This window comes from Tamandua tetradactyla, chromosome 23 (genome assembly GCF_023851605.1).
Source record: "Tamandua tetradactyla isolate mTamTet1 chromosome 23, mTamTet1.pri, whole genome shotgun sequence".
Taxonomy (NCBI): domain Eukaryota; kingdom Metazoa; phylum Chordata; class Mammalia; order Pilosa; family Myrmecophagidae; genus Tamandua; species Tamandua tetradactyla.
Window position 1 is genome coordinate 44,754,120 of NC_135349.1, and position 26,891 is coordinate 44,781,010.

The 26,891-nt window shown below is 41.1% G+C and overlaps 1 protein-coding gene and 1 pseudogene across 6 annotated transcripts in view; both read right to left on the reverse strand.

Annotated features, from left to right (window-relative positions):
* Positions 1-26,891, reverse strand: part of SNX29 (sorting nexin 29) — a 669,987-nt gene that overhangs the window by 256,922 nt on the left and 386,174 nt on the right. The gene's annotated exons all lie outside the window — the stretch shown is intronic.
* Positions 23,960-24,642, reverse strand: LOC143667490 (rRNA-processing protein FCF1 homolog pseudogene; annotated as a pseudogene).

Here is a 26,891-nt window from a genome sequence, read left to right on the forward strand (position 1 = left end):
CTTCAAAATGGTGCTTGCTTCATGTAAGGTATTTTGGAAATCAGTTTCAAAATGAAGACATTGCAGGAAACTGTCAGATAAAACTTTTGAATGTTCCATACTAAGGAGCCCTCTAGTGGGGAGAAACCTCAGTTGGGGTGTACAAAAATGAGGAGCATGTAGGTTAAATCCAGTTGAGATACTGTCTACTCACCGCTATGTGACCCTGAACAAATAATTTCACATTGTTAAATTTTGATCCCTAAATGAGGATATGGCCCCCTACTGAATAGGTTTGTCATAAGAAACAAAGAAATAATAACTTCCCAATACCCTCCAGATTACAGTATCAGTGACCCATACTTAAGTAATCATAATGAGTGCTTTCTACCTATCAAGCACTGTCTTAGGTATTGTAAACATTAACACACACAAGTCTTGAAGGTACAGGTTTACCCCCATTTTGCAGATGAGGAAACAAAGGCTCAGAAAGACGAAGCAATTGTCCAAGTCATACAGTCTGCAAGGAGAGCAGTCAGTCTGATTCCAAAGCTCCAAGGCCTATGTCTCCTGCCTTCCAAATCTCTCCAGCTTCTTTCTTCCTTCCAGTCCATCTTTTGTTTTAATTCTGCTGGGGTGGGAGGTGACTCCAGGAGGTTGCTCAGCCTTGATGAGAAAGGAGCTGTGGTTTTGTGGGACTGAGCCTCCTCAACATCACATCATGAAGATGCCTGAGTGAGGTGCTCATCAAAGCCCCTGAGGTGGCACCGAGGTAATGCTGTGTGGGCTCTGTCTGCTGAGCCGCTGAGCTAAGTACAGGCTTGCAAGTAAACCCTGGTGATAACTACACATTTAAAACAGCTCCCTTAATCTCCTCTGTAACAAGCCCCTCTGTGCTTGGAATGCTGAGTTTGAGAGGAGACTTCAAAACATTTGGCCCAGATTATGGTTTAGCAGAGGGAGAAAAAAAAAAACTTAGCACCAACAACAGCTCGATTAATAATGGCATGCCTTTGAGAAACAAATGTTTAGGTACCTGTAACAGCTCTGCCAGGAGCCACTGAGTGCCAGTCCCTTGGTTCTCATCTCTTGTGACGTGTGACCTTTCGGAGAATACACAAAGCAAGCCACAGAGAAAGGCCACGTGGAGCAGCAGCTGCTAACAACCAAGATAACACCTAGTCTCTCTTGTCTCCCACTAATGGCCCTTAAAGAGCAAAGGCAAAATATATGGAAATGACAGTAATAAAACACCAGATGCCTTTCTGCCTTTCATTGCACCAGACAAGGGAGCAATAATGGGAGAGGGAAAAAAAAAAGTGAGTTTCAGCCTCTGCTGAAAGATGCATGCACGCAAGGAGAGGAAGATGAGAAGAGGCATTTATGCAGCTGTTAAGATTTTTAAGCAGGCTCCCATCAACTCTCATCCATCTTTTTAGAGCAACACCGGGAGCTGCCACATGGCTGAGAGTATCGACTCTGTAACTAGGCGGCAAAACCCACCTGTCCCCAACTGGCTGTGGCTTCAGGCAAGTGATTCCAGCACCATGCACCTCAGTCCATAATGAGGTGAATAACAATGTGAATTTCACAGGGCTTTCGTGAGGTTTCAGTAAATTCATACATAGGAAGAGCTTAGCTCTGGGCTGGGCATGCACGGGGTACTCCATGAATGTTAGCCAATATCATCTGCTTTTTCAGGCACCAAGGAAAAACCCCAGTGTACAGGCTACTCCTGGGGATTCTATGTCCTTAATCTCACTCAGATCTGCCCTCTCCCCTCCATCCTCATTGTCAAAGCACCCACATCTCTACCTGGACAAATACCACGCCTCCCACCACTGTCCTGTCCCCTCTTATCTTTCTTTCCCTCCTCCAAACTGATGCTCAAACAACCTTTCTAAAATCCTCTTAACCAAAAAACAAAAACAGAAACCTTCAGTGATGTTTACAAATAAAATATGATTTCTACAACTTGTTTCAAATAACATGGAAGAGAGAGATAGTTGGGGACAAGTATTGGGTAGGACTGGCTTTGGGATGATGGTTGGTGGGGCTGTGTAATGGGTACAGAGAGGTACATTATACTGCTTGTCTACATTCACATTTCTCTGTAGTAAAAAGTTTTTTAAAAATCCCTCAATGGCTTCTATTTCCTTGGCAAGAGATACAAGCAGGGGAGAGACGGGAGGAAGAGGAGGAAAGGGGAGGGGATATTGCAAAGGAAGGACTAGCATTAACCAAATGATAATGCCTTCTGCCCCTCCACCTTGCCTCCCCGCCTCACACATCTCCTAAAATCCTGTCTACCATTCAAAGTTCAACTCCCTTCTCTATACCTTTGATCCATTTACCTATCTTCTCCATAAATGGCTCTTCCTATGTAAGAACAGTAGCAGTTAATGTTTTCTGAGTACTTACTACATGTCAAGCACCATCAGGCCTCAGATAAAGGCTCTTGTGCAAATAAGAAAAAGATGTGCCTTCTGAGTGGCCACAGCTCCACAGGGCCTCAGCTGGTTAAATGGAACACAGCTGGATACAATTCTCCCTGGTCCCCAGAGCCACATGTCCTCGTGTGGTAACAACCTGCACAACAGCACACAGCAGCCTTAGATGCCATGCTGGGTGCTAGGGTTGCTCCCATTAAAGAGAAAACTGAGTCCCAACGAGGTTAGAAAACTTGTCCAAGGTCATACAAAGATGACAAGCAGCAGCAACAGTAGACACCCCAGACCCATGCTCTTTGTGTTATATGAGGCTTCCACAGAGAGAGGTATGGCACAGCCAGGGCTGGCTTTCATAAACTCCCCCACGTGCAATGCTGCCTCCCAAGCAACTCACATAGCTCGGCCAAGTCCTGACCAGAGCACTGGATCTTCCCCAACTCTACCGGTCTCACAGGGGATCAATGCCAAAGCCACCGTGAAACCAGACACTTGCAGAGATTATTTTTGCTTGATCAATTATGGGAAGGTCAATGAAGAAGAAGGGGGGAAAATTAACCTGGTAAGACAGCAGAGAATAGAGTTTACCTAGCATCATACAATGGCTGTAATTACAACCCATTACAAGCACAAAACGCTGCTCTGCTGGGCATTTGAAAGGGGGTCAAGAATTACTTGAAAAGGTTCTGCGGGACTCTCCTATCAAACACACTGCTGTTACAAGCTCACACAGGATAGCCATCAGTCTTCCAAGGACCTGGAGCAGGAAGGCAGCTCAGGCTTTGATCCCTTCTGTCCCAACACAAAACGCCTTCTCCAGGCTGCTGGGCAGACAGCCAGGGAGGAAGAGCAGGGGGCAAGGAGGGGGTGTTACCAGACCCGGTTCTCAGAATGCCATCTGCATTAATTCATCCATGAGGTACCACATGTGACCCATCACGGCACAGTCCCTCCTACGGAAACTCATTTTGCATATCTAGAAAATCTCAGGTCTGGGCATTTATTTATTCATTCAACAAATACCTACTGAGTATATCCTGTCTACCAAGTCCTGTCCCAGTCACTGCAGATACAGTAGCAAATGAGATAAAATTCCATCTACCAGATGAGGAAACAGAGGCTTTCAAAGAGTTAGTCCTAGTCAAAGCTCATCAACAGAGGACTTCATGTTTGAACACAGAGCTTGTGCCCACAGTCATCACGCCGCACAATCTCTTGCAGCTTTGGGGCCATTATTGTTGCTACAAAGCTCCTCTCTCTACCCTTCTGGAACTATTTAACTCAAGAGAATATAATGTAGTTCACATTGCTTCATTCAGTCAACAAAAATTTACTGACTAAGCAGCTATGTGCCAGGCGCAGTTCTGGGCACTGGACATCAGTAGTGACTAATACTCTTCCCCCCAAGTAGCCTACAGATTCTTGTAGATTCAGATGGGCAGTCAACAGTTGCCATACAGTATGTCAAGTGGCACAGCCCATTCAAGTCCCTAGGAGCCTGGAGGAGAGCCACCCACCAAGCTGGGAGGTCAGGGAAGGGTTGAGAAGAGGTTACACTCGGCCAAGGTTTGCAGGCAGAGAAGAGGTCAGCCAGCACACGGCAGGAGAACCAATTCAAACCCAGGTCCAGCCACATCCAAGCCATGTCACTTCTCTGCTCCTACATCGTCTGCTATAAAATAGGGACATTTCGTGCTAAGAGAGCAGAGCCCTTCGGAGAATCAACTACAGTAAGAACAGCCTTGAAAACACACAGCTGACCAACCTGGGCTCACTGTAGACAACTTGCTATTATTCCTTAGACTTGGTTGCCAGGCCCAGAAAATTATATAATATTACTCATCCAACACCAGGCTCTCCAATTCAGAAGTTTCTCCAGAAACTATTTCACCCTCAAGTACTGCTTTTCAGTAATTGCGCAGGTTGCTGGAAAGCAGAGAATTTCATATGAAGACGTAAATTCTGAAATTGTGTAGCTCTTTGTCATATTCTAATATCTTCCAGAAATCAGGGAAGGCTGGTAAGCATTTTTAATCATATTCCTTCAGAAAAAATACACAGGGACCTCCTGAATATTTCAAATGCAGCTCAACAAATTATGACCAAGTTTCAGATGAAAGACAGTAAATGAAAAACATTAAATTTTATAAGCATCAAAACTGTTTTTCTCCCTTGAGAGTCCATTACCCATACCAAACAGCACTAGCTCAGAGCTGAGAAGAACCCCCTTCAGGCAATGATCACCTTGCTTCTCCCAGGGAGGGCAAAGTAATTTATTCATTCCAAGTTGTAATCTGTGGACACAAACATGTGCTGGAGAATAAACAGGCGGTGTGGGGTGCTGCTTAGGAGGAGGGACTTGGAGCCTGAGGACCCGGATTCAGATCCCAAATTGCCAGTTACTTGTCATGTGGCCTTATGTAAGTCATTTAACCTCTCGGGGACTCAGATTCCCAACTGTAAAATGGCAGGTAATTGAAGTACTTGCATTACATGGTTGCTAGGATGAATTAATGATATAATACCTAACTAGTGCTCAATAAATGTTACTGTGATTCAGTGTGCTAATTGAGTTAAGCCTCAATCAACACACTGAAATGCATGCATCTCTAAAATTTCTTCAAGCCCCAAGGCCATTACAACAGAAAGACAAGATGGGATACTTAAATATATACACACACCATGTAATTAAAAGACAGACTGGAGTTGAATCTGGGACCATGCTTTACCGTCTGTGTCACATGAATGGGACCAGCTATCATTCCCATACAGAACCAAGAGTATCTCTCTGCTCACTGTTTTATCCGCAAAATGGATATCATAACCTCTTCCCTCAAGGGGTACCATGGAGTGTAAGTGAGATATGTAAGTTAAAGTACCGAGCAGACAGCCTGGCCCTTGGCAGGTGTTCAGCCAATATTAGTTACCTTTCTTCCTCCCACAGAAGGTCACAGGGAATATAACTTTTTCTCTGGATCACACCAGCCCTCATGACATACTCAATGATAAATGCAATATCACAATGCTTCTCTCCCATCACCACCTCCAACAGAGTGCTTCACCATATGTAATTTTCCCTGTTTTCCATTACTTAAAACTATTGGCATAACCGAACAAGATCAGACCTACCTCCCAGAATCTGACAGAGGACAAGGGAGTTCGCATTGTCAGCAGCAGCTGTCAAAGCTAGGGGTTTGGGCCTAAATATCTTTACTTACCAGCTAAAAACACTGACTTCAAAGTAGCCTGGCTGGCTATGAAGTCACAAGCCCACAGTTGTTCTGAAATAGGAATGATACTGTGATGACATATCACTCTGTCTCTGGCAGAGACGGAGTGATCACCAAATATTCCATCAGCACCAGACACTTCCCAGTCCCTTATCCACAGGCTTTTGACTGTTCTGACGAATGGGGGCTCTAGGCAGAAGCTATATAGGCTGCTTCTGAGTCAAGGCACAGGGTGGCCTGTGTGCAAACCTACGAATGACCCATCCCCTGACACACTGAATGAGAAAGCAATGTTCTCAGATGGTATAGTTGCGAAATGCCAAAGCCTCTGTCAGTCCAGATCCCAAGTGACTATCTGGAGCAGAACAACCTGTTCTGGACATGGTATAAATGGGAAATAGACTTGTTTATGCTAACATTTCATACTGTTGAGACTGGGGGTTGTTTTGTTACTAACACACAACCAAGGTTATCCTGACTGATAGTCCTTCAAGTTGATAACTCTGTATCTTCTTGTCTCTCTCACAATAAGTGTTAAAGTACAATAAATGCCAAAGAGGCCACAGAGGCCTGTTAACAGCCTGTCTCACAGTATCCACATAAAATAGGTATCATGATCCCCCTTTCACGGAACACGAAACAGGACTCAAACCTAAGCTAAATCACTTGTCCTGCCCAAGGTCATGAAAACTAGCAGTGCTGACGCCAAAACACGCCTACCCAGACCTAGAATAGCTAAAAATATCCTTTAAAACATTAAGAATGAAGTGGGAAGATTAGCACTTTCTGATTTCAATGCTTATTATAAAGCCACAGTAGTCAAAACAGCATAGTACTGGCACAAAGATAGCTGTATTGACCAACGGAATTGAACTGAGAGTACAGAAATAGATCATCAAATCCATGGTCAACTGTTTTTGTTTTTGTTTTTTTAATTAACAAAACCAACCAACATATAATACGAACATTCTTTTTTTCATCACATAGTTGTATATTCATCATTATAATTTCTCAGAACATTTGCATCAATTCAGAAAAAGAAATAAAAAGAAAACAGAAAACAAATTCATACATACCATACCCCTTACCTCTCCCCCCTTTCATTGATCACTAGCATTTCAATCTACTAAATTTATTTTAACATTTTTCCCCTATTATTTATTTATTTTTTTAATTTTTTATTTTTTTATTTTTTTATTAACGGAAAGATGTCTACTATCACCACTATTATTCAACATTGTGTTGGAAGTTCTAGCCAGAGCAATTAGCCAAGAAAAAGAAATACAAGGCATCAAAATTGGAAAGGAAGGGCGGGCCGCGGTGGCTCAGCGGGCAAGAGTGCTTGCCTGCCGTGCCGGAGGACCTCGGTTCGATTCCCGGCCCCAGCCCATGTAAAAAACAAACAAACAAACAAAATATAATAAAACAAGAAAATGTTTAAAGATGTTTCCCTTTCTTCCTTCTATCCTTCCCTCCTTCTCTGTCTTTCCTTCCCTTCCTCCCTCTCTCTTAAAAAAAAAAAAAAAAAAAAAAAAAAAAAAATTGGAAAGGAAGAAGTAAAACTATCACTGTTTGCAGACGATATGATACTATACATAGAAAACCCAGAAAAATCCACAACAAAATTACTAGAGCTAATAAATGAGTACAGCAAAGTAGCAGGCTACAAGATCAACATTCAAAAATCTGTAGCTTTTCTATACACTAGTAATGAACAAGCTGAGGTGGAAATCAAGAAACGAATCCCATTTACAATTGCAACTAAAAGAATAAAATACCTAGGAATAAATTTAACCAAAGAGACAAAAAACCTATATAAAGAAAACTACAAAAAACTACTAAAAGAAATCACAGAAGACCTAAATAGATGGAAGGGCATACCGTGTTCATGGATTGGAAGACTAAATATAATTAAGATGTCAATCCTACCTAAACTCATCTACAGATTCAATGCAATACCAATCAAAATCCCAACAACTTATTTTTCAGAATTAGAAAAGCCAATAAGCAAATTTATCTGGAAGGGCAGGGTGCCCCGAATTGCTAAAAACATCTAGAGGAAAAAAAACGAAGCTGGAGGTCTAGCGATGCCGGACTTTAAGGCATATTATGAAGCCACAGTGGTCAAAACAGCATGGTATTGGCATAAAGATAGATATATCGACCAATGGAATCGAATAGAGTGCTCAGATATAGACCCTCTCATCTATGGACATTTGATCTTTGATAAGGCAGTCAAGCCAACTCACCTGGGACAGAGCAGTCTCTTCAATAAATGGTGCCTAGAGAACTGGATATCCATATGCAAAAGAATGAAAGAAGACCCATCTCTCACACCCTATACAAAAGTTAACTCAAAATGGATCAAAGATCTAAACATTAGGTCTAAGACCATAAAACAGTTAGAGGAAAATGTTGGGAGATATCTTATGGATCTTACAACTGGAGGCGGTTTTATGGACCTTAAACCTAAAGCAAGAGCACTGAAGAAGGAAATAAATAAATGGGAACTCCTCAAAATTAAACACTTTTGTGCATCAAAGAACTTCATCAAGAAAGTAGAAAGACAGCCTTCACAATGGGAGACAATATTTGGAAATGATATATCAGATAAAGGTCTAGTATCCAGAATTTATAAAGAGATTGTTCATCTCAACAACAAAAAGACAGCCAACCCAATTACAAAATGGGAAAAAGACTTGAACAGACACCTCTCAGAAGAGGAAATACGGATGGCCAAGAGGCACATGAAGAGATGCTCAATGTCCCTGGCCATTAGAGAAATGCAAATCAAAACCACAATGAGATATCATCTCACACCCACCAGAATGGCCATTATCAACAAAACAGAAAATGACAAGTGCTGGAGAGGATGCGGAGAAAGAGGCTCACTTATCCACTGTTGGTGGGAATGTCAAAGGGTGCAACCACTGTGGAAGGCAGTTTGGCGGTTCCTCAAAAAGCTGAATATAGAATTGCCATACGACCCAGCAATACCATTGCTAGGTATCTACTCAAAGGACTTAAGGGCAAAGACACAAACGGACATTTGCACACCAATGTTTATAGCAGCATTATTTACAATTGCAAAGAGATGGAAACAGCCAAAATCTCCATCAACAGAAGAGTGGCTAAACAAACTGTGGTATATACATACGATGGAATATTATGCAGCTTTAAGACAAGATAAACTTATGAACCATGTAATAACATGGATGGACCTAGAGAATATTATGCTGAGTGAATCCAGCCAAAAACTAAAGGACAAATACTGTATGGTCCCACTGATGTGAACGGACATTCGAGAATAAACTTGAAATATGTCATTGGTAACAGAGTTCAGCAGGAGTTAGAAACAGGGTAAGACAATGGGTAATTGAAGCTGAAGGGATACAGACTGTGCAATAGGACTAGATACAAAAACTCAAAAATGGACAGCACAATAATACCTAATTGTAAAGTAATCATGTTAAAACACTGAATGAAGCTGCATCTGAGCTATAGGTTTTTGTTTTGTCTTGTTTTGTTTTGTTTTGATTTTACTATTATTACTTTTATTTTTTTCTCTATATTAACATTCTATATCTTTTTCGGTTATGTTGCTAGTTCTTCTAAACCAATGCAAATGTACTAAGAAATGATGATCATGCATCTATGTGATGATGTTAAGAATTAATGATTGCATGTGTAGAATGGTATGATCTCTAAATGTTGGGTTAATTTCTTTTTTTCCGTTAATTAAAAAAAAAAAAAAAAGAGAAGGGATAATTGGAGATGAAGGGATACAGACTGTACAACGGGACTGGATATAAAAACTCAGAAATGGACAGCACAATACTACCCAATTGTAATGCAATTCTGTTAAAACACTGAATGAAGCTACATGTGAGGTATAGGTTTTTTGTTTTTGTTTTTTTTCTTTCTATTATTGTTTTAATTCTTATTCTGTTGTCTTTTTATTTCTTTTTCTAAATCGATGCAAATGTACTAAGAAATGATGAATATGCAACTATGTGATGTTATTAAGAATTACTGATTGTACATGTAGATTGGAATGATTTTTAATTGTTTTGTTAATTCTTTTTTTAATTAATAAAAAAAAAATTGAAAAAAAAAAAAAAAAACTTTAGTCTTTATTTCTTAAAACCACCTGCTATTATCACACCTAAAAAGCAAACATTAATTGCTTAATGTCACCAAATATTTTGTCAGGGTCTACATTGAGTCAGATAGTGGCATCTTCCCTACAGAACCTGAAATCACACCACCTCTCTGTAGGACACATCCGACCAGTAAGAGTCCTCATTGTCTTGATGAAAAAAGCCCCAAAGGAATTTGAAACCATCAAGTGTGCCCTGAAAACTGAAGAACTCCCTCTGCTTTCAGAGTAAAATGCTCCTAAGGAGGCAATTTAAAGACAAACCTAGTTTTGCATCCCACCTCCATCAGCTATTAGCTGGTGACCTTGAACAGGTGACAGATCTTCTACATACTCAGTTTCCTTGTCTATAAAATGGCATTCTACTGCCTGCCTCCTGAGAGGGTGAAAGAAGATAAAATTGAGAGAAAAAAGCTTCAAGGGCTTGGCCAATTGCTGAGACTCAATTCAAATTCAGTCTCTTCGCTTAGTGAGACTTCCTCTGGTGCCAATCTCAGGTAGACAGCTACAGGAAAACATCATGGCTTTATTATGCCTTCATTTCTCATCTTTAAAATGGGAGAATAAATGATTTGTCATTTGCCACCCCTTCAGAATACAAAAAGAAGAGTAAATGTTACTCAGTTTAAATGCAAAACTTGGACAAAGAGAAAACAGTCTTCTAATCACTTTTCTGTAAGAGGACAGAATTTTAAGAAATTAGAGGTACTGCAATACAAAGAGTAACCAGAGAAACACATCAACCTACCCAGGCCATCTGAGCAATACAGTGGCACAGGGTAATGTGGGCGATTTTTGTGTCACCTGTTGCAAACTTTGTTTTTTAACATGTCAGGCACCGGGAATTGAACCCGGGTCTCTAGTATGGCAGGCAAGAATTCTGCCACTGAGCCACCGTCGAACCACTCTGCTGCAAGTTTTTTAAAAATTCCTGTCCCTGCCAAGAACTGCTCTCCTCAAATTTATTTGTGGCTCCCATGTTCGGACGCTGAGCACAGACTCTATTTTGAATACCTTGCTTTACCCATGATGCAGCGAGTTCCAAACTGAAACTTCCTCCCTAAAAGCTGAAAGGCCAATAGTATTAAGTAATTTCACTTTTCTGTAAGCTACTCTGAGAACAATCAATGCCACTGCATCTCTGGCAGGAGATTTAATTTAATATGTAAATATTATTTTTTTCTTCATCCCTACATGACAACTGCTTTTTCTTCTAATTTGAAAATGGTTTAATAAAGACACAAAGTGCAAGGCCATTGTCACATGCACAGAACCAAAGAGATTATGCTCATGGACTCTCTCCATGGTTGTGTCCAGGTCACGGGAGGCAAGAGTTAGAGGAAGAGTCCATCTGTCTGGGTTCAAATCCTGCACCCACCAGGTACTGGCTGAATAAGCTACAGTATGTAACTGATCCCTGCATAGTCCTTAGGGGGTGTTTCAATTTGCTAAGGCTACTGGAATGCAATATTACCAGAGATGGATTTTGGTGTCACAACCCTGTATGGACAGAAAGTCCTACCAACTTGGCCTCCTTAATAGCTCTCACCTGCCTTCCTTTCTGTCCCCTTACTTGGCCTATTGCTGAAGCAGCAGTTAGTGACTTCCCGCTTCCCATGGGGTAAATCTGGACCCTTTATCATGGTGACTATGGTAGCTTGGAGCCATATACTTCTGAAAAACATGTTCTTAAACTTAATCCATTCCCGTGCTTGTAATTTATTTAGTTACAAATTTACAGTTCCTCAGAGGAAAGGCAGGTAGCTTTCACTTAAGTTCCTTTGTCACATGGGAAGGTACATGGCAACATCTACACTGGCCTCCCTCCTGGTTTCTGGGTTCAAACGGCTTTCCCTGGGGTGATTCCTTTTTGCATCTCCAAACATGTGGGTCTGAGCTGAAGTGGGCAGAGCTCCCTTCTGACCTCTCCTTTTAAGCCTCACCCATTGAGAAAGACACTCCCCTTAGTGGACCACAGATACAATCAGCCATAGATGAAATTCATGTGCTGATGATTTAAGTCCACAGCACAAAACAGCTGGGCACCATCTCCTGGCCAAGTTGACATCTGAACCTAACTACTACAGGGGTCTTCATTAGTAAAGCAGGGATAATTATGGTAATCATGTTATGAGGTTATTGCTGAAATCATCTGTGTAAGGCACTCAGCACACTAGCACATAAAAACACAAATAACATTAGCTAGTACTATAGTTATTAATAAACATAACTGCTTAGAGCCTTTTAAAAATTGGGGGTACATATGTGTGTGTGTATATACACATATAACAAAAAATGTCCCATTTTAACCATTTTTAAGAGTATAACTCAGTGGTATTAATTCCATTCACAATATTGTTGCACTCACCACCAACAACCATTAACAAAATTTTTCATCACCCCAAATAGAAAGTCCGTACCCATTACACAGTAACTTCCCATTCCCAATCACCCCCATCTCAGAACCTGGTAACCTGTAATCTATATTCTGTCTCCATGAATTTGGATATTTTAGGTATTTCATATAAGTGGAATTATACAATATTTGTTCCTTTGTATCTGATGGCTTATTTCACTCAGCATAATGTTTTCAAGGTTCATCCACATTCTAGCATGTATCAAAACCCTCTTCCTTTTTACAGCTGAATAATACAGAGCCTTTTTCTAGTGAGAAATTCTTACATTCCATGCAGCAACAGCTTTAAGTAACACTGAAGATTCTTTTCCAAGTTCAGAATACCCCCTTTCCCTGCCCTGGGGTTTTAGGCCCTCAAAGATCTATAACTCACATATCAAAGACAATAGTAAAATGAGGACCATCTTTCCTGGAGACCTCCAAAGAAGGCACTCTTTCACGGAACACCACCTTGGGAAGTGCTGCAGTAACTAGGAAGTTAGGATTTAAGGGATGGTTATGATTACTGAATTACTATGTAGATATTCCTTTTTTCTTTCTGGTATATTAGACAGAGGAAAATACCTGAAATTTCTGATATGTAATCCAGCTGCCTTGATCTCTGATAATGATTAAATAGCCTTTATCCTATGCCCTTGTGACTTACCTTCACTTGTATCTGTTTATCCAGTTTCTTGACTTTAGAGTCTTTGCCAAAAGTCAGGCCCTAATGTTTATTAATGAAGGATCTTGGATCAGCCCAGAGCTAACCCACCTCGTGCCCAAAGTTATCTTGATAACCAAAACTAAATCGAACCAAAGTGGACCTGTCTGACATGCACAGTAACTTAGACTTCTCATTATAATGCTAAAAATCACGTCCATCGGGCGGGCCGCGGTGGCTCAGCGGGCAAGGTGCTTGCCTGCTATGCCGGAGGACCTCGGTTCGATTCCCGGCCCCAGCCCATGTAACAAAAAACGGAAAAACAAAATACAATAAAAAACAAGAAAATGTTTAAAGATGTTTCCCTTTCTTCCTTCCTTCCTTCCTTCTATCCTTCCTTCCTTCTCTCTGTCTTTCCTTTAAAAAAAAAAAAAAAAAAAAAAAAAAAAAAAAATCACGTCCATCATCATATTAAAGCTGCCATTTTCTTAAATATGTTCTGTGACTAAGCATGTAATCAGTCTGTGCTTACCCAATAATTAAATCATCTCAATTACATCATTTGGTGCTACTGTGCTCATTATACTAAAACTGGCCCATTTCTTTAATACTATAAAACTACTAGAATTACTGCAGTTCAGGGAGATAGGTCTTTGGGCTGGTAGGCCAGCTGAACTCCTGCTTTGTGTTTACCAATAAACTTTCTCTCTCTTTGAAACCCCAGTGTCTCAGGAATTGGTCATTTGAGTGCACGGGCAAAATAATCCACCACCTTGTCCAGTAATACTGCTGAATGTCTTGCTCTTCTCCCATGTTCCAATTTCAATCATCACCAACAGGAAAAGTAGAGAATCCCCTTGTCAGGATCTTGGCAGATTTCATTTTCTGGCACATATTTGCTGAATGCATGGCATGATTGAATATTTGCGTATTAAATCAAATTTGAGGAACTGTTGACTTAAAAAACCTCTAGGACTGGTAGTATGCTATCGTGAGTATAATTAACCATCTGAAATGTAGGTGAACGTGGTGGAAAGGGGAAAGAGTAGAGTCATGTATGTCACCAGAAGGAGAGCCGAGGGCTAAAACATGGGAATATATAATACACTGACCCTTATGGTAGGCGATGAGTGTGCTTAAAATTAAAAGTACAAATATAAAAAGTTCTTTCATGAACTAGAAAAAATATATTCTGGGGGATGGTAATCTAAAGCAGAAGGGGCCAACCCAAATGCCCACAGGGATCAGATAGGTTTAAAAAAAAGTGAGCGAAACAGGTGAAGAGGAAACAAGGTGATGTGGAAGGGACCATTCCCTTTCAAATGGAGCAGCCACTACTCACCCCAAAGTGGGCACCCAGGGAGAACAAAGAACAGGGTTGTTGGATCCTCCCATTTTTCAAGAGAGATTAGTAATGAAGGGTTTTATGGAAACTGTCCCACTTGTTCAACATTGGCAGTAAATTCAATTTCAAACACTGCATTAGCAAATGAAACAGATCTAAGGATTGGATGTGGCCACAGTTTGCCAGATTTCAACCTCCAATTCAAAGGAGCCCCACAGATTAATTCATCTTTGAGGGGAGGAATTCTTTGTAATCAGAGTGAGTTCCATTTTATCCATTTGTTTTACAAATCAGAATTAGCAGCGTTCACACATGTCTGGCACATAGTAACATTCAAATGTTCCCACGTATTTTTTTCCTAAAGTGGGACCATCTAGATTAGAAGACACAAACTCACAGAAGCAAAACCCAAGCATCAAAGTCTCTAACGACTCACTGCACTGGTTTGAAGTGATGTATGGACCCTAGAAAAAGCCATGTTTTAATCCTAATCCCATTTTGTAAAGGCAGCTGCTTCTTCTAATCCCTATTCAGTACTGTATGTTTGAAACTGTAATCAGATCATCTCCCTGGAGATGTGATTTATTCAAGAGTGGTTGTTAAACTGGATTAGGTAATGACATGTTCCACCCATTTGGGTGGGTCTTGAGAAGTTTCTGGAGTCCTATAAAAGAAGAAACATTTTGGAGAATGAACGATTCAGAGAGAGCATAGAATGCTGCAGCACCACGAAGCAGAGAGTCCAAGAGCCAGCAACCTTTGGAGATGAAGAATGAAAATGACTCCCAGGGGGCTTCATGAAACTGGAAGCCAGGAGAAGAAGCTAGCAGATGATGCCATGTCTGTCATGTGCCCTCCCAGATAAGACAGGAACCCTGACCGTGTTCACCATGTGACTTTCCAGATGAGAGAGAAACTGTGACTATGTTTGCCATGTGCCTTCTCACTTGAGAGAGAAACCCTGAACTTCATCAGCCTTCTTGAACCAAGGTATCTTTCCCTGGATGCCTTTGATGGGACATTTCTATAGACTTGCTTTAATCGGGACATTTTCTCAGCCTTAGAACTGTAAACTAGCAACTCATTAAATTAAAAGCCATTCTGTTTCTGGTATATTGCATTCTGGCAGCCAGCAAACTAGGACACTCATCATCAAAAGAACCAGCAACAAGCAATTGCTATGAACGTTGCCCTGAGCTAAGAAGGTTCATCTATATTGTGCTTTGTTTTAAACACACCATCTAAAAGATCTCCAGACTTTATAGGTTTATAAATCAACATTTATCATTTATTTGCAGTAGTTTCCACTGAAAAATTCAAACACCTTGAGTAGACGCCTGCAAAAGGTGACATTGTCTTTAGAATGTGATTCCTGACTTGTTTCTAACTGAAAGGGACAATCCACCTTTTCTCTTTCCTAAAAGGCTACCCAAAATTACACAACCCAGATATTTAACACAAAGGCCCAATGGCTACAAAAGTGAACAATAAACAGCCCCATGAGGTTGCGTTCATTGCAGTGAAGCGACAAAGATAAGCACGGGACACAAAAATGCTCCATGCATTTGTTTTGGCAGCCATGATTGTCATTTTCAATTGGAAATGAACATCTCTGGAAATAACCAGCAAACTCTTTCCTAAATCTGTCATTCAACCTTATGGGAACTTTCACTTCCCACTCAGTTCCTTAAGAGGCAGGTTCTGTGAGACATGTAGATAATGGCCAAGTAAGACCTTATCACTTTGTTGGGAAGAAATCCTCATCAGACAACATGGTATCAGAAGAACAGAAAGCCTTGAATCAGACAGATTCTTTGAATCCGGACTGCAAGCCCCAGAGAAAAGGGAACGGCATGCATCTTGTTCATGGCTATAAGCCCAGCCCCTGAAACAGTGTCAGACTCATTACAAGTACTTGATGAGTACTTGTTGAATGAATGAAGGGATGAATGAATGATTGAATATCACAAGAAACTCATTTAACAAGACATTCCTAATAGGCATGACGACTACTCCTAATGAGAAATCTTCTCTGGAAGCAAACGTTAATTTTCTCAGAAACCACAGAAAGGTCTCAAAACAACCATCTGCAACAGTAAATTGAGGCTTAGAGGGGTTAAGGAACGTGCTCATAATCACACAGTGTGTCTGATACGAAAGCCTAAAATCCCAGCACCTATATATATAAGATATGGGGCCTCAAATGTAAGGCATAAATAAGCAATAAAGCAAGCTGTGGGCAACTTCTGTATCCATTTTTGGCACAGAGCAAGGAGCTGGAGATGGCTACACAGGCCCGATAAAGTTCAGCGGGGGAATTGTTTCCCGTGAGTACACAGCAGTAAAGAAAGCCTCTGTTATCAAAAGCAAGAGATGTCTGTAAACGGGAGGGGTGGCATGGATGGTGTGGACAACTGAATTCTGCCATCAGGGCTCTGTCCCAGAAATCTTAGTAAGAAAATGCAGAAAGACAAGATTTTCATTTTGAACCTGGAGCTGCTCCTAAACCCATCAGCTAGTCAGACTTCACTGGACTAGACGAACAATGAGGTCAATGACTAAAAATATGTGATGTGACCACTGAGAGCCAGGACGCAGACTTCAGCACTGGACCTGCAGTATGTGGGAAGCACTGAGATGCTGGGACCAGAACACTGGGCAAGAACTAGGTCTCTGGGATCCAGCTGACTGCTCCACTTCCTGTACAGTAGCCTTGGACATACGAGTTAACCTTGCTGGTACTCGGTTTCCTCAATCTTTAAAATAGCTAAAATTTTAACACAGTGACCACCTACCCTACAGAGCTGTTGGAAGGATTATATGGTTCACACACACAAAACCTGGCCCAAAGAAGCACACCATGAGTATCAGCTATTATTTTCTTTTTATGTCCATTTCACAGGAGAGGAAACTGAGGCTCAGAGTTAAGTTATTGCTCAAGGTCACCAGGAGGCCTCCATCTTCTTAGCACCATCTCTTTGCCAGGCACCAAGCTGACATGTGGCATATGCTACCTCAACCAAGCCTCCCAACAGCACTGTGACGTTGGCATCAGGGCCCCAGTCTAGAGGTGTAGAGGCTGGGCTCCCAGAAACTGAGTAACACAGCCAAGGTCGCAAAAGAGTGAACTTAAGGCCAGGATTCACATTCAAGTTTTCTTGAAAACAAATTCTATATTCTTCTGACTATATCAAATATTCTCTAACAATCAATGCAAGAGGTGAAAAACACCTTTTAGTACCATTTAGAACACGGGTCAGCAAACCATGGCCCACAGGCCAAGTCCAGCATGGGACCTGTTTGTCTAAATAAAGTTTTACTGGAACACAACCATGCCCATTGACGTACTGTTTATGGCTGAGATCACATTACAAAGATAGACATCATATCATCCACAGACTAAATATTTATTAGCTGGCACTAACAAAACATTTGCCAAGCAATACCTGAAAGATAATAATCAATACACGGTAGCTATTATCATCATTATCCACATCATTTTTACTATAACACATAGCATGGTACAGTGAGAAAGAGCAGAAACTAAGTCACCAAGTCCACTTCAACTCTAATCCAGGTTCTGACACTCACCAACTGTGTGACTTCAGGTAAGCTAGTAACAACTCTACATCTCGTTTCTTTATATGTGTAATAGGGATAAGGCTGCCCAGGGTTTCTCAAACTCAGCACTACTGACATTTGGGGCTGGATAATGCTTTGTTACAGAGCGCTGTCCTGTACACTGCAGGATGTTTAGCAGCATCCTTTCTCTCTACCCACTAGATGCCAATTCTGTTAGTACTATTAGGCTGAATCCACTGTGGGTCATTTAGTGTAAAGTGGGCCATCCTGGGAAGTAAGCCACCAACAATTAAAATGGTTTCTAAGGGGAGAGGCATGACCTGAAGAACTCACACACAAACCTAACTGACAAACGATACTTGGCACACAATTCATTCTGAAAATGAAATTAGCTGGGGACACAGGCACAAACAATTGCAAAACACATTGTAATCTCTTTGGACAAAGCCCTTTTGTCAAACGTGAAAGACAATATTTGCTCTATTTCAATGAACATGTCTAAACAAATATCCATTAAGGTGATTCAAAGTTGGCTGAAAAGAGAAGGGACATTCTTATGTGTATCAACACCACTACTCAACCTGCACAAGTGACATAAAGCAGGAAGATGAACCGCCAGGAGACTGTGATAAAGAGAGAGCCAACACATTCAAGATAAATGTGCTCAATATTTGGCATGTGTAGACATGAAAATAATACATGCTCCAAATGATATATTCTTGGACCAAGCAATGCCTACACCACTCTGCCCTACTTTTAGAAAACATTCCTTTTCCTTATAGGAGGAGAAAAAACAAATAATTAGGAGGGAAAAAAAATGTCTGGCAAAGATGCCAAGAAGAAAAAGGAAGCAGGAAAGAGTCAGCTCAGCATCTATTTACCAGACACCACAGAGAGGCTGATGCCCATGCTGAGCACGCAGGGCTAAGAAACAATTTCTAAACTTTCTCTCAAGAGCAGAGACTGAGGTCCAAAGGCACACAGCTGAACACAGACAATGACACTCTCTACCTTATCTGGGCCTTCTCTGTGGAATGGGAACATAGGTTGCTCCCTCGCCCCCCCCCCCCAACTCTTTATTTAAAAAAAAAAGTTTGATGAGAAGAATTCAGATAAAATAATGGGCAAACACTGCTGGCTGCTTGCCTAACATCCATTCTCTCCTTTCTTTCTCATACAGACTCATACTTCTGAGGAGCAGTCAGGTGTCCAGTTTAGAAACATTTCCCAGTCTTTCCTGTAGCTAAGACTGGCCATGTGATTCAGTATAGCCAATGAGAAGTCAATAAATATTACCTAGGTGGGTTTCTGAAAAGGAGTTTTCAAAGACAGCAAGCTAAGCCAGCAAGGTGCCTTGTGTCTATTTATCTCTGGTTTTCCCCTTCTTTCTGCCTAGAGGGTAGATGTGAAACCCCAGGTGGAGCATCCATCTTGCACTCTGAGGCCCTAAGCATGGCTTAGCAGAAAGGTGGAAGGGCCTGGGTCCCTAACAGTATGCGAGAGATATCTGCCCTTGAATGCCACCAGGATTGACATGGGACAAAATAAAATGTGAAAATTTTTAAGCCACTCTGGGTTTTCTCTTACATGCAGTCAAATCTATTTCTGATAAAGAACCTAGTACTATACGTTCTTTTCATCACAGGATTTGAGGCAGCCCAGTGGGCTTCTGTTGGCCTGGCAAAAGAACTTTCTCCTCATAAGATGCTTGAAACCATCATTGATTCACTTTTAGAATTAGTTGCTTTAAAACAATCTTCATCTGAACAACCAAAGTACAGCAACAATCTAGAAATATCTTTGGCTGAGAGTAATAGTAGTGGTAGCAAAAGAACAGAAACAAACAAAAATAGTTACAATTTAAAAAAACCTAACATTTATCGTGGGTATACCTGTGTGATCACTGTACCAAATTCTTCATGTACAGATTTTCATTGAATCTTCCCAGTCCTAGCAGGTAGGTAGAAGTATCTCCACTTCAAGATGAAGAAACTAAGGTTCAGAAAGGTGGGTGACTTGCCAGAGGGTGCACAGCTAGAAGCAGCTGAGCCAGCTTTGGAATCCACAATGGTCTGGCTCCATGAAACTGCTTGTGTCACCAGCCGACACTGTCTGAACATGGTCCCTGAACAGGTTGAAGCTCCAAATGGAGGGTCTGTGGGAATCAAGAGAGGGTACCAAGACCCACGCTGGTGACATGGGGCAGGGGTGGGGTGGGGGTGGGACATGTCCTCTTGGCCCTCAGTAGAATGTTGGTTGGGCATAATCTCAAAAAGCCACACATCTGGAGTGAACTCCTGCAGGCATCAATGGCCTCACACTCAAGTTTTCACACGCTCTTTCTCACTTCCACTTCTTCTCTTCCTATGTGCCAAGAGTTCCATCCAATCCACTCCCATTAGAGAAATTCCCATCTGACTGCAAAAGCTGAAAGCCACTCATGAAGCTTAAAAAGACCTCCAACTTCTATGAAGAAAGCTATATGGCGTCATTGCTTCATTTGTGTTGACTGGGAGATAAATGTGACTTAAACATTGATGTCACTTGAAATCTGGAACCAGGGCACTGTCTCATCGGCCTATTGGTGGAGGGGAGAGGTAGGGCAGATGGGGTATAAAGTGACCCCAAGGAGGGGTCTGTGGTTTCTAAGCAAGATCACCCCTCTACTCCTCTCACAGACAGCCCAGAGTTCCATCAGCCCAACACAGAAGCCCTAAGTCTTGCTCTCCATCTTGAGCACCCAACCCCAACCCCTTGTTGTGTGTTTCCCACTCGACTTTAATCATGACACACTGAGTTCCAACCAAATGGGGCTGCCTACACTCCCCCATTCCCACATGCAGAGATGCTCCAGGCCTCCAAGCTCCCTTCTCCAGACTCCCTGACATGGTGTGCTACTGTTGCCCACATTTTAACCTAAGAAACCTAAAGCACAAAGACACTTATCCAGGCTTCAGACGTGGAAGTGACCTGGATTCATCCAGGCTGCCTAATTCTAATAAAGAAGGATTGGCAAATGTCCCATGGGCTAAATCCAGTCCACTGCTTATTTTCTACACGAAGTTTCACTGGAACATGGCACCACCTATTCAGGTATGTACTAGGTATGGTCGCATAAACGATACAACAAGGCTGTAACAGAGACATGACTCTCAAAGCTGAAAATATTTACTATATGGCCCTTAAAAAAAATACAGTTTATCAACCCCACTCCAGACTCTTAGCCCCCAACACCATGCCCACCCAGTTCAACCCTCCAGGGCTTTCCTCCAACCGCAATCACCTCTCATACCTAGACAGAAGAAAGGAAAAAAATATTAAAAATATCTAAATATAATTCCGCTGATAAAAATAAGCAGTGAAACTAATTCTCTGCAGATTCCTTTGTTCTCAGAAACTGCCAAGATGTCAACCTCACACGAGACAATAAATAAGAAGAAACAGTGAAGTGCTTCCCAAATATTTAATTAATGCATTTTATCTGCTTCACCACCTGGGAACAATGGGCCACAGATTGGAAGATCAAGTCTAAACCTAAATGCTGAATTTCTTGGTTTTATAAAGTGCTTGTCACAACCTTAATAAAACTTAAACATAGTTTTTTTCCTCTTAATATTAATTAGGTTTTCCCTAACCATCAGTATCATAATTAACCTTCAAAGAATAGCTTCCAGAATGCATTTAACTAATTTTTACAAAGCAAACCTTTGCCAAATCACATTGCACTGCCTTCCCAATTCTTCCTCTTAGGCAAAGTTTCCTTGTCAAATTAAAGTTAGCTAGGATGCCATGTCACAGGATATCTGTGACATTCTAACAATGCTGCTTCTTCTTAAAAATGCCTTGCATAGGGGGCATAAGAAAAGGCTATAGTCAAAATTTACATGTTTTGTAAATTAGGGAGGGACCTGCAGAATGGTAGACATGGGATAAATTGCTAATGAAAGGCAAAATTTTGCAAAGGATGAAAGTCAAAAATTGGGGGCAGTTACATATCTCTGTAACTTACACAAGACAGTCATTTTGCAATATTGCTGTAATATACCTACCATTACAAAGGATTATATAAATGGCCTAAGAGGGAAGTCTTCCAAGTAAAGTCACCCAGAGCTTGTGCCCTGGTTGAAACTTTGTTGTTGCTGTTACTGCTGTTCTAATTTCCCCAGGTGTCCTTTATTACCTGCTGGAGGAGTTCCTGGGGTTTAAGAAATGAATGTCTGGGTAGCTGATTGCTGGGTCAGGAAGACCAATCCACAGCCTGCTCATGGTATCGTTTCCCATCCAGGGGCTACGAAACAGGCCAAAGGCCGAGACCTGAACTTTGAAGGCACATAATGTAGGAGGCAAGAGAGGGAAATGGAATCAATTAATAAATGGGATACCACCAGAGCCTACAAACAAGATTTGCTCACCCCATATAGCATAAGGAAAGAAAATATTAATGAGATGTCCACATTTAAATACCAAGAGAATTCGCACAAGGCATGAATCAGCTGGAAGTCAGTAAGGGCAGTCCCCAGCAAACCTTCCTGTCCTCTGGCATCTGTGCTGATGACTCCTACTCTGCAGCATCTAGGGACCAGTGGATGAAAGGCTCTGTTTTCTGTGGTTCTATGGATGTCATTCTCCAAGTAAACTAACAGGACCCCCAGAAGCTCATGGCTGTCCCTATGGAATGCTGAGAATAGGGGACAGTCCCATGTGAATGTTCATACCCACGACTCACGCATAAAAAATCTGAATACATAGGTGATGACTAAATTTGGCTCCCTGCAGACAAATGGGCCCATGGAGAAATTCGCGAGATTTTTCTGAGGAATCAGATTCCTCAAAAAAAAAAAAACCACTTAAAATCAATCTCCAACTTAATATTGTTAAATTAAAAATATCTCCTAAGGAGTCCAGGTCAGTACAAATAACTCAAACCAATAATAAGAGCTAGCATTTATTAATTGCTTGTTACATGTGAGGAGATTCTCGATGACTGTCCATGCAAAAAGTAAATAAGTAAATACTTTTCCATTCAATCTCAACCATTTGTGAGATAGGCCCAAATTACAAGTGAAGACACCACGGCACAGGACGGAAGTGATAAAGACACTATTAATCCTGGTCTATGTGACCTCAGAGGTTGTGCTCTTAGCCACTCCAGAGGTGTTTCCCCAGGTACATTACTCAGAATCCAGCATCATTTTCTGTAATGCCTGGACTTCGTGGTGAACAACATGCTGAATCCCAAAGGCAAAGCTTTCCCATCTTAATATGCTCTCAGCCATTCTGGACACCTCAAGAAGAAATCTCAGTCTGATGCTCCTCTGCCTTTGTCCTCTCTGACCTTTTTTCATCTACCTTTTTTACCTTTGGGCAGGCAACAGTTTCTGCTAGAAACTTAGTTATTTACTTTGGATGGCAAATGATACTAGTTCTCTTTATAGATAAATTTATTTTAGATAAAACTGGGAAGGAATTTAAAGAAAATATGAAACGTGCAGGGGTGAGCTATTATGGCAATCATGATGACGGGATACTAGGAATGACTCAATATAAGGCCACAGCATGGTGTGCAGGGAACTGGGAGTGGGTAAGCCTTGGAGAGCTGTGGCCACAGCAGCCTTCAATGCAGGGTGCTCGAGACAACCCCACCTCCCTCACCCCCAACCCCGGGATAACAAAAGGAAATACCACAACTTCAATGCAGATTTACTTTTACTCCATCATTTTTACATCTTTCCCGTTTTCTGTTTTATTATAAATAATCTAACTGTATATAGTAAAAAACATATGTATGCTCAAGTATGAATTCAAAATTGTTTTTATCAGTACAGATATGTCACCAAAGAAGCTTGCCGGCCTCAGCACTAGCATCCTTGCACGTTCCCAAGACTCCATACATTTTTGTTTTCATTTTAACACCTCACTCTGAACGCAGTGTCATATTTTTCCAACTTTAGAAACTTTTAAATGCTGTCACAGCCCTTTGTGCATGCTTCTATTATAGCCAAGGTAAGGATAGGTCCCAGACTTGCCCTCCTCCCCTCAAAAAAAAATCCCACCTGTCTTTTCATTTAAAGAATTGGACCACAATTCTTATTTTTTCGCATTCCTTTTTTTTAAAAGCAATATAAAATATTTTTAAAACAGCATCAAAAAGTGAATGCATTTAATAACACTCGGTTCATAACAGTATGTTTAATGAACTAGTAATAGAGAATGTCAATCGAAAGAAGGCAGAGAAACTTTGTCTTGTAAGGACTAGAATTGAGGGGCTCCATAATCATCTGGCATCAGTTCGACACTGTAGCTATGGTTAAAAGTGTGCATGAAAGGAACTCCAGGGATCCTCTGGATTCTTCACTTAAGGGCTGGTCAACCATGGCCAAAACACTTGTGCTGAGTTACTCTCTGTACTAAGCAGTTAACTGTATAGATTCCTTTGTGTGTGCATGGGAACCGTCCAAATCTGGGAGCTGTACAAATCTTGGATCCTTAGTGCCACTCAATACTTCTGTCCCAATTTTTCAATTTCAACCATTACAAAGTCAGTTATACAATGGATACACTTGGCATACAAACAGTCCATCATTGACTACACTAAATCCAGTTTGGCTTTAATGGAAAAGTTGATAAAGCTGGTATCGACCAGGATGTGGTAATGTGGGCCCAGCTGTGTATTATACTGGAAGAATAAGTAGGTAGGGTGTTGGAGTACTTCTCTTTCCATGAGGGCTCTGGGATCTTTCTTTTCTTTCTTTTTAGGTTTTAATCTGTCCTTTTCTTTAAGCCTTTGATCTCTGAGACTAAGCATTCACTTCATGTTTGCATACTTCCTATTTTCTTTTGCTTCCCCATGTTCACGCCACACTCTATTTCTTATTTACGGAATCACCCCACAATTCTTATTAAGCTTTGAATCTGTTTTGCGAGTTTGGAAAAGGGGGTCGCTGCATTTTCATCCATAATCACACTGCATGGTAATACTGTTTTCATATTTGTCACTTTCCCTAGACTGAGCTTCTTGAAACAGGGCCTGGTCACAATGACATGCAGTTTCCCCAGCACCTAACACAGTGCCTGGCTCACAGCAGGAGGTCTGGAACACATTAGGAGGGACATCTAGGGATCACTCACCATTCATATGCATACATTTAGTTCATCTTAAAGATTTGCCAAGGAGGTCACCAAAACAGAGAACAGGCCTAGCCTCAGAACAACGATGTATCCGTCTGCCCAGCACCTGCCCTCCAGCTCCACAGCCAGTGCTTCCTTCCTGCACACAACAGACACGCGTAAGGCCCCGACTACGGGCCAAGAACCATGCTAGGCACAGGAATTACAGCAGCCAATAAGATACACATGGTTCTGCCCTCACTGACTGCTCTGCAGTTCCTCGCCAAGGCCTTATGACCTCACGGACTTTGCATGGGCTGTTCCCTCAACCCAGTATGCTCCTCTCAGAGCTCCTGCTCCTAGAACTCAAAAGACACCTCTTCAGAGAGTGACCTTCAAGATGCAGGCAAAATCAAGCCCATTCTTCCCCAAGAAACATACTAATCAGTCTGCAAATGTTGGAAAGAAGCAGAAAATCCTGCAAGTGGCAAGAGAAAAACAATCTACAATGTACAAAGGAAACCAAATAAGACTGAATTCAGACTACTCAACTAGCACCCTGGAGGCGAGAAGGCACTGGTATGAGATATTAAAGATCCTGAAAGAGAAAGACTTCCAGCCAATAATTCTGTACCAAGCCAAATTGTCCTTCAAAACTGAGAGAAAGATTAAAGTTTTCAAAGGCAAAGAAGTCCTGAAAGAACTCCTCAACTAGAGACCAGCCGGACAAGAAAAACTGAAAGAAGTTCTGCCGGCTAACAACAAAAAAAAAAAGACAGGAGAGGGAGGTTTGGAGGAAGGCACAGAATTGAAGAGTACCACTAAGGGTAATTTAAAGAATACAAAGAGAAAGAGGGAAAAGAATATACAAATCTGACAAATAAAATAAAAAGACAAGATGGTGGAATCAAGAAATGACTTTTCAGTAATAACTTTGAATGTTAACAGACTAAACTTGTGAATTAAAAGATACAGATTGGCAGAATGGATTAAGAAACATAATCCAGCTATATGTTGCTTACAAGAGACTCATTTTAGACACAAGGATTCAAATGGATTGAAAGTGAAAAAATGGAAAAGATTTTCCACGAAAGTTGCAACCAAAAGAAAGCAAGAGTAGCTATATCAGGCAAAATGGACTTTAAATGAAAAGACATAAGAGACAAAGAAGGACACTATTTACTAATTAAAGGGTCAATTCACCAAGAAGATGTAACAATCATAAATACTTATGCACCCAATCAAAGAGCTGCAAAGTATATGAGATAAACATCGACAAAACTAAAGAGATAGATGTTTCAACAATACTAGGAGACTTCAATACACCACTCTCCTCTATAGTCAGAACAATCAGACAGAAGATCAACAAGGAAATAGAGAAATTAAGTAACTTGATAAATGAATTGGACCTAACAGATATATATATAGGTCACTGCACCCCAAAACACCAGGATACACATTATTCTCTAGTGCTCATGGAACATTCTCCAGGATAGATCATATGCTGGGGCACAAAACAGGTCTTCGTAAATTTATAAATGTTAAAATTATTAAAAGTACTTTCTCTGATCACAATGGGATGAAGGTGGACCTCAATAACCACCAAGAATGAGAACATTAGCAAATATATGGAGATTCTATAACACACTCTTAAACAACCAGTGGGTCAAAGAAGAAATTGCTAGAGAAATCAGTAGCTATGCAGAGATGAATGAAAATGAGAATACGACTTATCAGAACCTATGGGATATGGCAAAGCCTGTGCTGAGAGGGAAATTTATTGCCTTAAATGCCTATATCAGAAAATAAGAAAGAGGGCAGTGTGACAGTGGCTCGGTGGCAGAATTCTCGCCTGCCATGCCGAAGACCCAGGTTCGATTCCTGGTGCCTGCCCATGTGAAAAAAAACAACAGCAAAAGAAAGCAAAAATTGAGACTTAACAGCATACCTGGAGGAACCTGAGAAAGAACAGCAAACTAACCC